Source organism: Stomoxys calcitrans, chromosome 2 (genome assembly GCF_963082655.1).
Source record: "Stomoxys calcitrans chromosome 2, idStoCalc2.1, whole genome shotgun sequence".
Lineage (NCBI taxonomy): Eukaryota > Metazoa > Arthropoda > Insecta > Diptera > Muscidae > Stomoxys > Stomoxys calcitrans.
The window spans coordinates 125,521,542-125,533,810 of NC_081553.1; the positions used below are offsets into that span (position 1 = coordinate 125,521,542).

Below are 12,269 nucleotides of genomic sequence, written 5' to 3' on the forward strand. Positions count from 1 at the left end.
ACACGAGAAACGTATATTAAGTGTGGACAATACCTTTTTCTTTCTTTCTTTATTTCCTCTTATCACAACACTCGTCCGTCTATTCATAAGACGATCGATCCGGCGACGATTACAACTTCGATTTGTTTTTTTTGTTATTTCTTAGGTGTGTCGGAAGTACGTTTCGTACAACGCTTGGCGAAACACTAAGCTTGAAATTGCGGCAGTCCGTGATTTTATTTTGTCAAGCTATGATCAAAACGACCATCGCCTTAGTGTTTTGAGTGTTCTCCCAATTCCAGTAGCAACAATAGTCTCAAAACACACACAAGCAACAGTCTGTGATACGGCGCATCGTGTCACCATCAAGTCTCACCGATTTGAATATGAATGACTTGAGAGCATTTCATACACACACAGAAAATCTTAAACAGATTATCTATTAATCTATAGCATAAAATCAGCTTCTACTACAATGCATTCCCCTGCGGAGCAGATTTTGAGCTTGTCAATAATACAAAGCCAAGAGAGAAAGACTGTAAGAGAATAACATGCTGTGATAAGACTTGAAGATGATAACCGAGGAAATTAATGTACCTTTCTAAGAATTGTCGACATTAAGTTGGTTTTTGTTTAAGCCACGATGGTAGGTATAAGTGGAATTTTGTATAGGGTGGCCCATCTAACGTTTGCTTTTTAACAAGGGCCTAAGCTATGACATATTCAATGACTTTTCCAATGTGTACAAAGTTTATAGTTAATGAAAATTATTTTAAAAACTTGAATCAACAGAATTGGCTACTCCAAGGCCAGAGGCATATGAATGAAGTGGTGAACCATCCTTTACCGGAATGTTAAAGCAATTAAATAAATGGAATTCTTGTTTTAGCCGTTGAGTAGGGCGGACGTTTTGTTATATCGCTCCGCAAGAATATTCTGCACCTCGTAAGAAGTAGTTATTTATGGTTAAAAATGTTAAGTCGCTCAAGGATAGCGGCAGGCCTCATCGTCGAGGCGTCTTAAAAGAAGGATGCATGACCTTATTAAATCATTGAAAACATATAGTCGACAGCACATACAAATCATTATTGGTATTTTCATATAATTGTCGCGAAAATCATGCATGACATTTTAAGGGACATTCTGAACGAACATGTCATCAATGAATATATAGAAGACAGAATCCCCTATATATTCGTTAATGACAAAATTCCAAAATTTTTCTGCAAGTTTGTCTTTGATAACAAAAAATAATGTTATTGGTGAATTCATTTGTTATTAAAATTATATTTATACACAAAAAAATAATTAAATTTTTATAAGATATTATATTATTTTGGTTCTCCTTTTGTGTCCGGGAATTTTGTTTATGACTGGTGTTGATTTTCGAATTAATAAATGCAGTTTTTGTCAAACGCCTCCCATTTTACGGCTTGTAATAAAAACGAGTAAGAGCGTGCTACGTTCGGCCGGGCCGAATCTTATATACCCTCTACCATAGATCGCATTTGTCGAGTTCTTTGCGCGGTATCTCTTTTTAGGCAAACAAAGAATAATGAATTAGAACTGTTATGCTATTGGGGCTATATCAAGTTATAGTCCGATTCAGACCATAAATGAATTGAATATTAAAGACCATTGTAGAAGTCATTTGGTAATATTTTTGCCCATTCCGATAAGAATTGCGACATGTAGGTGCTCAAGAAGCAAAATTGGGAGATCGGTTTATATGGGAGCTATAATTAATATTAAATTACACGACAATAAAAAGGTTTATGCTTTTTTCGTCGATTTTAAGGCCGCATTTGATAGAGTGCCAAGAGGACTGTTAATATATAAACTGCACAAAATCGGTCTGTCATCTAAAATTACCCGCTTTGTAGAAAAAATCTATGAGAACACAAGGTCTACAGTTTGGGCAGGCTCCCAAATGTCGGAATATTTTGACACATGTACTGGAGTTAAACAAGGCTGTTTATTGTCGCCAACCCTTTTTGCCATTTACCTTAATGATTTACATGAACACTTGGAGGGAGGACTTCAAGTGGATCAAACTAACATTCGTCTATTAATGTACGCGGATGATATAATAATAATGTCTGATAATCCGAGAACTTTACAACAAATGATCTACAACTTGGAATCTTACTGTGATAAATGGGGAATGGAAGTTAACCAGATAAAATCTGAGATAATGGTATTTAGGAAAGGCGGAAAACTTTCCACAAACGAAAAATGGGCATACAAAGGCGAACTGATCAGAATAGTAAATGAATACAAGTACCTGGGACTGATACTAACTCCGAAATTATCATTTACTAAACACCTGTCAAAGAAAGAAGAAGCTGCAAAAATTGCTCTTAATTCCACATGGAAACATTTTATTGCTAAACCATCCGTTAACCTAACCTCGAAGTGGAAAATGTTTTTAGCCGTTTGTCGCTCTATACATAGCTACGGTGCGCAGATATGGGGAAATTCCTACTTTAATGAGGTGGAAAAACTCTACCGATACTTTATTAAAAAAATATTGAAACTTCCAGAAGCCACTCCAAACTATGTAATCGCTCTAGAGACAGGATACGAACCTGGTTACATATATACTTATTCTTTGCACTTACAATACTTGTCGAAAGTGTTATTCGATCTCGAGATCCACAGACTGCCACATATACTAGCCGAAAAACTTGCAAACAAAAATCTAGCCTGGTTTAACGATTATAGTACCCAACTCTCGTTGCATAACATAAATAGTAATAATGTAAAAATAAATAAAAAATCTTGGATGAGTGCAGCACAGCAACTTTTAATGGACATGAAAGCCAATACGTTTAATGATCACTTACAAAAAGCGAAGCAAAGTGAAAACAGAATATATAAATACCTCGATTACAATGTTGGCCCCATGTATTGCACAGAAAAATTCAGCCAAGAACAAATAACTTTGATTCTGAAAGCTAGAGGTGATCTAATGTGGTTGAACTTTAATAAATATAGGACCTCGAATGAACAAAGATGTTCATTGTGTAATTTGGGAAAAGCAGAAAATTTAGTCCATTTCATTGGCCGCTGTCCAGTATAACAAATATGAGAGTTAGACTATTGGATCAAACCGAAATTATTAGCATACTAAATGGTGGTGAAGGTTTTTGCTGGGTGAATTTACTAAACTTCTTAAAGGAAGCAAGAAAATATAGAAATATGTTAATAGAAGAGTTTAATTACTAATTAAGAATAAAATTAAACAGAAAAATATAATAACTCAATACTCCGGCAGACGGTTTAATTATAAACCATGCTGTAAAATTCTTTATTATCAATAAGATATTTTTTGTAAAATTGTTTTATACATATTATAACGTTATATGAAATAAAGAACCATTGAATTGAATTGAAATTGAATATATGGGAGCTGTATCAAGCTATAGATCGATTCAGACCATATTGGACAGGTATGTTGAAGGTCATGGGAGAAGCCGTTGTACAAAATTTCAGCCAACTCGGATGAGAAATGCGCTCTCTAGAGGCTTGAGAAGTCAAGATCCCAGATCGGTTTATATTGCAGCTATATCAGGTTATGTACCGATTTGCGCCATACTTAGCACAGCTATTGAAAGTCATAACGAAACATGTCGTGCAATATTTAGAGACCTAGAGGTTCAAGAAGTCAAGACCCAAGATCGGTTTGCATGGCAGCTATATAAAAACATGAACCGATTTGGCCCATTTACAATCCCAAACAACCTACACTAATAAAAAGTATGTGTGCAAATTTCCTTCGAAAGTTAGCGTGTTTTCGACAGACAGGCGGACGACCAGACGGACGGACAGACGGACGGACAAACGGACGGGCGGACATAGCTAGATAGACTTAAAATGTCATGACGATCAAGAATATATATAATTTTGCACATAGTGTTCTGTCATGACTTCCAATGGGTGTACCAATTATGTTTGTACAATTAAGCCTTGTACTGACTTCATTCGCAGTGAAAATTATTGCGAAATCCGACAGACTCAAAATCGAACAACAACACCCAACAAAGACAACATCATTGAAACAGAGTTGATTGGTGGCCATTTCATGAACACTTGGCAATTAATTGAAGCGAAATTTGTATTTGCGCAGCGACATGTCGCTAATATTTTGCTTAAAGTACCACTTCTACCGAATGTTTTTACACCCACCACCAAAGGATCAGGGTATACTCATTTTGTCATTCCGTTTGCAACACATCGAAATATCCATTTCCGACCCTATAAAGACGATCTAGACATGTCCGTCCGTCTGCCTGTTGAAATTACGCTACAGTCTTTAAAAATAGAGATATTGAGCTGAAATTTTGCACAGATTCTTTTTTAGTCCATAAGCAGGTTAAGTTCGAAGATGAGCTACGTCGGACTATATCTTGATATAGCCCCCATAAAAGCCACATTTATTATTCGATTTTGCTGAAATTTTAGACAGTGAGATGTGTTAGGCCCTTCGACATCAATTTGGCCCTAAACGGTTCAGATTTGGATATAGCTGCCATATAAACCGTTCTCCAGATTTGATTTCTTGAGCCCCTGGAAGCCGCAGTTTTCGTCCGATTTGGGAGAAATGTAATCTGTTTCAACTACGGTTCGAATCGGTCTATAACCTGGTATAGCTCCCATATAAACCGATCGCCCAATTTGACTTCCTAAGCCTTTACAAGCCGCAATTTTTGTCCGACTTGGCTAAAATTTTGCATGAAGTGTTTTGTTATGACTTCCAACAGCTGTGCTAAGTACGGTTCAAATCAGTTTTTTGCCTGATATAGCTCCCACATAAACCGATCTCCCGATTTGACTTCTTGAGCCCTTACAAGCCGCAATTTTTGTCCGATTTGGCTAAAATTTTTAATGTAGTCTTTTGTTATGACTTCCAACAACTGTGCCAAGTACGGCCAAAATCAGTCAATAACCTGATATAGCTTCCATTTAAATCGGTCTCTCGATCATGCTTGTTCGATTCCTAGAAGCTTTAATATTTGCTAGTTTGACAGAAGTTTGGTATGTAGAATAAAATTATGCCCTACAACTTAATTTATTTTAAATTTTTCGCAGAATCCATGGTGGTGGTTTCCCAAGACTCGGACCGGCCGAACTTAGCACACTTTTACTTGTTTGTTATTGCTCTACTAATATGTACATGGCCGGAATAGCTTTTTGATTCTAAATTTAAAGAAAAAAGATTATGAAAAGTGTACTTTCAGTGGTAATTGTAAACATCCACTGAGAAACACATTTACACATTTGAAATTGCAGAGCTACTGCTGTAATAGCAGAACTACTGCTATAATATAAGCAAAATTAACTACTTATATTCAGCAGACAGTGTTTGATATTTTCAGCAAAAATTTTTTTTCAATTTTAAATAATGGCGTAGTTTCTAATTGTTAAGTTCCAAAGAATAAATGCTTTGAAAGTGACAGCTAGCAAAATACCGGTTGATTCAAAATAACACCTATTGTTGGAAAATCCTTTAGTACACTCAACGAAATTTGATATTCAAATCAGCAAGAATTTTTGGTAAGACAACAGTTTTTGTTTGTTGAAAATTGGAATGCAGATATTACTGCTGTTTCAGCAAACACAGTCCTGCTGTTTTAGCAAACATTTCGTACTGGAAACATTTACTACAACTTTTGTTAGCTGATATAGCTAACAAAAGCTGCTGTTTTAAAAACAAAAATTTGCTGAAATATTGAAAAATATTGGAACAGATCTGCTGACATGAAAAAATGCTTTGTTTTTTCTTTAATGCTATTATTTATGTTTACCTTTTACAGCCTGTCATGTGTTTTGATTACTTTGGGCATTTTTTCCAAAGGGAGTCAAACTAATGACCATGACAAGTTAGTTTGGAAGAGAAGATTTTCATTTGTAGAACATTACCGAAAATAAAATACCTGATCAACAGCTCCTTGTACACATAGTGTCCATTGGTAGGAAGGTGGCGAGAAGTCCCCGCGTCAATTTAATTGGTCTGCTAATGCCCACACTGGTGAAGGAATCCTTGAGGAGCTTCAAACCATTTAAGTCACCTGGACCTGATGGAATATTTCCGGAGTTACTACAGCAAGAGGCAGACTATCTGGCGCCTCATCTGGCCAATATTTTCACAGCGTGCCTGGGAATTGCATATACTACGAAGGCCTGGCAGGAGGCAAGGTTGGTATTTATATCCAAGCCCGGCAAGACAAGTTATGCAACACCAAACCTCTACAGACCCATAAGCCTTACGTTCTTTCTGCTCACAACCATGGAACGTATTGTAGACACCATGATAAAGAGTAGCAGCGAACTACTCAAATACAAACAACATGCCTATGTCAAGGGAAGGTCGGCGTAGACTGCCCTGCACGAGGTTGTGCATAAAATAGAAGAATCCTTCGATGCCAAAACCTATACACTGGCGGTATGCATTCACATCGAGGGGGCTTTTAACAATATGCGGACCGACACACTGATCCAATCCTTAGACCAGTACCGGGTGGACCCGGTCCTTAGAGACTGGATAAACCATATGCTAAGGAACAGGTGATAAATTGTGTGTCCCATGGCATAAATATAAGGGAGAAAGTGGCACAAGGCACGCCACGGGGACCACTCATATGGGTAATCACCATAAATGACCTATTACGGATGCTGACTGAGGAGGGATTCGAACGAGCTATGGAGAAGGGCCGAAAGGGTCTTGCATATGGCATATGACTGGGCTAGACCCTGAGTTCTCAATGTTAACCCAGAGAAGACTGAAATATGCCTGTTCACGAGGAAGACGAAGATGGGCCAATTTAATGCACCACGTTTCCTCAATAAGACGATTTTGATATCCGACAAGGCCAAATACTTAGGTGTGATCTTGGACAGAAAACTGAATTGGAAGTGTCACATTCAGGAGCGTACTGAGAAGGCTCACAGATATTTGACACTATGTAGACGGGCCGTAGGCTCGGAATGGGGCCTGAATCCGAGGATTATCCACTGGCTCTATAAGATCGTGATTAGACCAATACTTTCTTACGCCTCAGTAGTTTGGTGGACTGCTATGGAGAAAAAGTGCAACATAAGGACCATACAACAGGTGCAGAGAAAATGTTCTCTTGACATAGGCGGAGCGATTAGAACCACGCCCACTAGGACACTGGAGACTATTCTAGATATCCGACCCATTGACATACAGATTAAGTGTGAGGCAACCACAACCACTTAAGGCGATGGGAGAATGGATTGAGGATGGGAGCAGCTCAAACCATCGCGGTATAATCGAGGCAACGATAGGAAACCTGGAAGGAAGGGAAGAGGTTTCCGATCGGATACCTGAGATTAACTTTGAAGTTGAGTGTGAGGCACTGCTGCCATCGGCACAGTCTTTGATTGACGGAACCCCAGTATTGCCATCTGGAAGATCATGTTAGACGAATGGATCAAAGCTAGAGGACAGAGTGGACCTGGGGGTTTACATTGAGGGACTGAGATCTGTTTTAGACTAGCTGACCATAATACGGTCCTGCAGGCGGAGATCCGGGCGATCGCGGAATGCGTGAAGTGGTATGGTGCTAACGCGAGGACGTCGAGTGTAAACGTCTTTATCGACAGTAAAAATGCCATAAGGGCAATAACAACCAGGACGGTAAGGTCACGAACAGTCTTGCATTGTAAGGAGATTAACGCCTTTCCTGAGGATGGAAAAATCCGCATCGTTTGGGTACCGGGCCATAACGGAGCAAGGGGAATTGAAAAGACAGAGGATTTGGCGATGAAGGCCAGAGGACTGGCGTCAATAAGCTTGGTTAACCCGAAGCCTTTCGGGTCGACGCAGTCCGAGTTTAGGAAGTGGGCGACGAATGCGCATGCAACTTTGTGGAACAGCGAAACGGTCGGTAGGGTGGCGAAAATCCTTTGGGGGGATCCAGATCATGAGAAAGGAAGCAAGAAGGAGGTCAGTACAGCTATCATGACGGGACACATAGGACTAGGAGCTCACTTATGTAAAATCGGTGTGGCAAGTGATAGCATGTGTAGGGCATGCGGGAAAGATTATGAGACGTCTTTTCAACCTAACCTAACCTAACATACATACATGTATCATCGGATTTGCAGTTGTACGGTCATGTCAAGCCATTTATTACCTAATCTTCACAACAATTTTGCTCTTTTCAATGATTACCGGAGGAGCATTGGTTTATATGGGAGTATAATCTAATGTAAACTGATAGAGCCCATTTGCAATCTTTAGAGATCAACACCAATAAAAAGTATCTGTGCAAAATTTCAATCGGATAACTTAACTTTTCTTCCAAGACTAGGATTTTAAGATCTTAACATAAAAAATCTTAGATATTGATAGCCTTTGGGTTTGATTGTTTCATTTAAGCAACGAACTTCTAGTCATTCTTTATTTAGCTCATCTAAAGTAAACAGTTTATTTAAAAAATTAGAAAAATCTTTTATTAGATTTTTTATTTGATAAGACCTAAACAAATTTAAACTGATATGTATAACGTAGAAGCTACTACGTGGGGATTTCCAAGCGATAAGAGAATTTAGAAATACATACATATTTATATTTGTATATCAATTGATTTTTTGTATTTTTATTTGGAAAGAAATGTAATAGACAGATTCTTTTAAAAATATCTACAATATGTAGTATATGGTGTGTAAGAGTATATATTTTCAAACCTTTCTTAAATTCTTAGTATTTCTTTAATCTGACATTTTATTCATGCAATTTCTTTGAACACCAACGACATCGTATTTATGTTTTTGTTTTGATTGTCAATTTATTCGCAATGGTTTAAATACCAATTCTGAGAAATTTCAAAGATAATTCTTTTAGCCTCTATAACCTCAATGTGAAAGTCCAGTTAATCACATACTGTGGGACTAGTTTGCAAGCAATGGCAATTTAAAGCGGGTGTCGTAGGCTCTATCCTAAGACCTTCAGTCCATGTTAGAGAGTTTCTGCGGCATGGGACAACAATTTCCAACTTGCATATATTTTTATACCCACCACCGAAGAATGGGGGTATATTCATTTTGTCATTCCGTTTGCAACATATCGAAATATCCATTTCCGATCCATATATATTCCTGATCAGTGTAAAAATCTAAGACGATCTAGACATGTCCGTCCGTCCGTCTGTTGAAATCACGCTACAGTCTTTAAAAATAGAGATATTAAGCTAAAACTTTGCACAGATTCTTTTTTCGTCCATAAGCAGGTTAAGTTCGTAGATGGCCTATACCGGACTATATCTTGATATAGCCCCCATATAGACCGATCTGCCGATTTAGGGACTTAGGCCCATTGTGCTAGGCCACTCGACATCCTTCTTCAATTTGGCCCAGATCGGTCCAGATTTGGATATAGCTGCCATATAGACCGATCTCTCAATTTAAGGTTTTGGGCCCATAAAAGGCACATTTATTGTCCGATGTCGCCAAAATTTGGGACAGTGAGTTGCGTTAGGTCCTTCGACATCCTTTTTCAGATCGATCCAGATTTGGATATAGCTGCCGTATAGACCGATCTCTCGATTTAAGGCTTTGGGCCCGTAAAAGACGCATTTATTGTCCGATGTCGCCGAAATTTGGGACAGTGACATACTTCTGCAATATGGCAGAGACCGGTTCAGATTTAGATATAGCTGCCATATAGACCGAACTCTCGATTTAAGGTTTAAGGTCATATAGACCGATCCGCCGATTTAAGGTTTTGGGCCCATAAAAGGGGCATTTATTGTCCGATGTCGCCGAAATTTAGAACAGTGAGTTAAGTTAAGCCCCTAGATATATTTCTGCAATTTGGCAGAGATCGATAAGGATTTGTATATAGCTGCCATATAGACTGATCTCTTGATTTAAGGTTTTGGGCCCATAAAAGGCGCATTTATTGTCCGATGTCGCCGAAATTTGGGACAGTGAGTTAAGTTAAGCCCTCGACATACTTCTGCAATATTGCAGAGATCGGTTCAGATTTGGATATAGCCGCCATATAGACCGTACTCTCGATTTAAGGTTTTGGGCCCATAAAAGGCGCATTTATTGTCCGATGTCACCGAAATTTGGGACAGTGAGTTAAGTTCAGCCTCTCAATATACTTCTGCAATTTGGCCTAGATCGATAAAGATTTGTATATAGCTGCCATATGGACCGATCCGCCGATTTAAGGTTTTGAGCCCATAAAAGGCGCATTTATTGTCCGATGTCGCCGAAATTTTGGGACTGTGAGTTAAGTTAAGCCCCTCAACACACTTCTGCAATATGACACAGATCGGTTCAGATTTGGATATAGCTGCCATATATACCGATCTCTCGATTTAAGGTTTCGGGCCCATAAAAGGCGCATTTATTGTCCGATGTCACCGAAATTTGGGACAGTGAGATAAGTTAAGCCCCTCAACACACTTCTGCAATATGACACAGATCGATCCAGATTTGGATATAGCTGCCATATAGACCGATCTCTCGATTAAAGATTTTGGGCCCATAAAAGGCGCATTTATTGTCCGATGTCACCGAAATTTGGGACAGTGAGTTAAGTTTAACCCCTCGATATACTTTTGCAATATGGCAGAGATCGGTCCAGATTTGGATATAGCTGCCATATAGACCGATCTCTCGATTTAAGGTTTCGGGCCCATAAAAGGCGCATTTATTGTCCGATGTCACCGAAATTTGGGACAGTGAGATAAGTTAAGCCCCTCAACACACTTCTGCAATATGACACAGATCGATCCAGATTTGGATAAAGCTGCCATATAGACCGATCTCTCGATTTAAGGCTTTGGGCCCATAAAAGACGTATTTATTGTCCGATGTCGCCGAAATTTGGGACAGTGAGTTCAGTTAAGCCCCTCGACAAACTTCTGTAATATGGCAGAGATCGGTCCAGATTTGGATATAATTGCAATATAGACCGATCTCTCGATTTAAGGTTTTGGGCCCATAAAAGGCGCATTTATTGTCCGATGTCACCGAAATTTAGGACAGTGAGTTAAGTTAAGCCCCTCAACACACTTCTGCAATATGACACAGATCGATCCAGATTTGGATATAGCTGCCATATAGACCGATCTCTCGATTTAAGGCTTTGGGCCCATAAAAGACGTATTTATTGTCCGATGTCGCCGAAATTTGGGACAGTGAGTTAAGTTAAGCCCCTCGACAAACTTCTGTAATATGGCAGAGATCGGTCCAGATTTGGATATAATTGCAATATAGACCGATCTCTCGATTTAAGGTTTTGGGCCCATAAAAGGCGCATTTATTGTCCGATGTCACCGAAATTTAGGACAGTGAGTTAAGTTAAGCCCCTCAACACTTTTCTGCAATATGACACAGATCGATCCAGATTTCGATATAGCTGCCATATAGACCGATCTCTCGATTTAAGGCTTTGGGCCCATAAAAGACGTATTTATTGTCCGATGTCGCCGAAATTTGGGACAGTGAGTTAAGTTAAGCCCCTCGACAAACTTCTGTAATATGGCAGAGATCGGTCCAGATTTGGATATAATTGCAATATAGACCGATCTCTCGATTTAAGGTTTTGGGCCCATAAAAGGCGCATTTATTGTCCGATGTCACCGAAATTTAGGACAGTGAGTTAAGTTAAGCCCCTCGACATATTTCTGCAACTTGGCCTAGATCGATAAGGATTTGTATATAGCTGCCATATAGACCGATCTCTTGATTTAAGGTTTTGGGGCGATAAAAGATGCATTTATTGTCCGATATCGCCCAAATTTGAGACAGTAAGTTAAGTAAAGTCCCTGGACATATTTCTGCGATTTGGCCTAGATGGATAAATATTTGTAAATAGCTGCCATATAGACCGATCTCTCGATTTAAAGTTTTGGGGCCATAAAAGGCGCATTTATTGTCCGATTGGCCGAAATTTGGGACATAAAGTCTTGGCCACATAAAAGGCGCACTTGTAATCCGATTTCACTGAAATTTGACACAGTGACTTATGTTTGACTTCCGACATCCGTATCGGTTTTGTTAGATATAGCTCTTAAAAAATCAATATTTTGTTATACACAATTGAACAATGACTTGTATCTATTACTATTTGGTCCAAATCGGAACATATTGCGATATACTTGCTATGGGGCATAAGGTATGCATTTTCCACCGGATTTTGACGAAAGGTGGTTGCTATATATACCCGAGGTGGTGGGTATCCAAAGTTCGACCCGTCCGAACTTAACGCCTTTATACTTGTTTTTTTTTTTGGGTTTTGCCGATTC

General features: G+C 38.9%; 1 protein-coding gene across 1 annotated transcript in view; it reads right to left on the bottom strand.

Annotated features, from left to right (window-relative positions):
- The window catches only part of LOC106084472 (gelsolin), a 134,045-nt gene extending 133,827 nt beyond the window's left edge, over positions 1 to 218 (bottom strand). Inside the window, exon 1 of the mRNA XM_013248174.2 lies at positions 34 to 218. The gene's annotated coding sequence lies outside the window, so the exon portion shown is untranslated. The remainder of the gene's footprint in view (positions 1 to 33) is intronic.
- Positions 219 to 12,269: the final 12,051 nt, after the last annotated feature.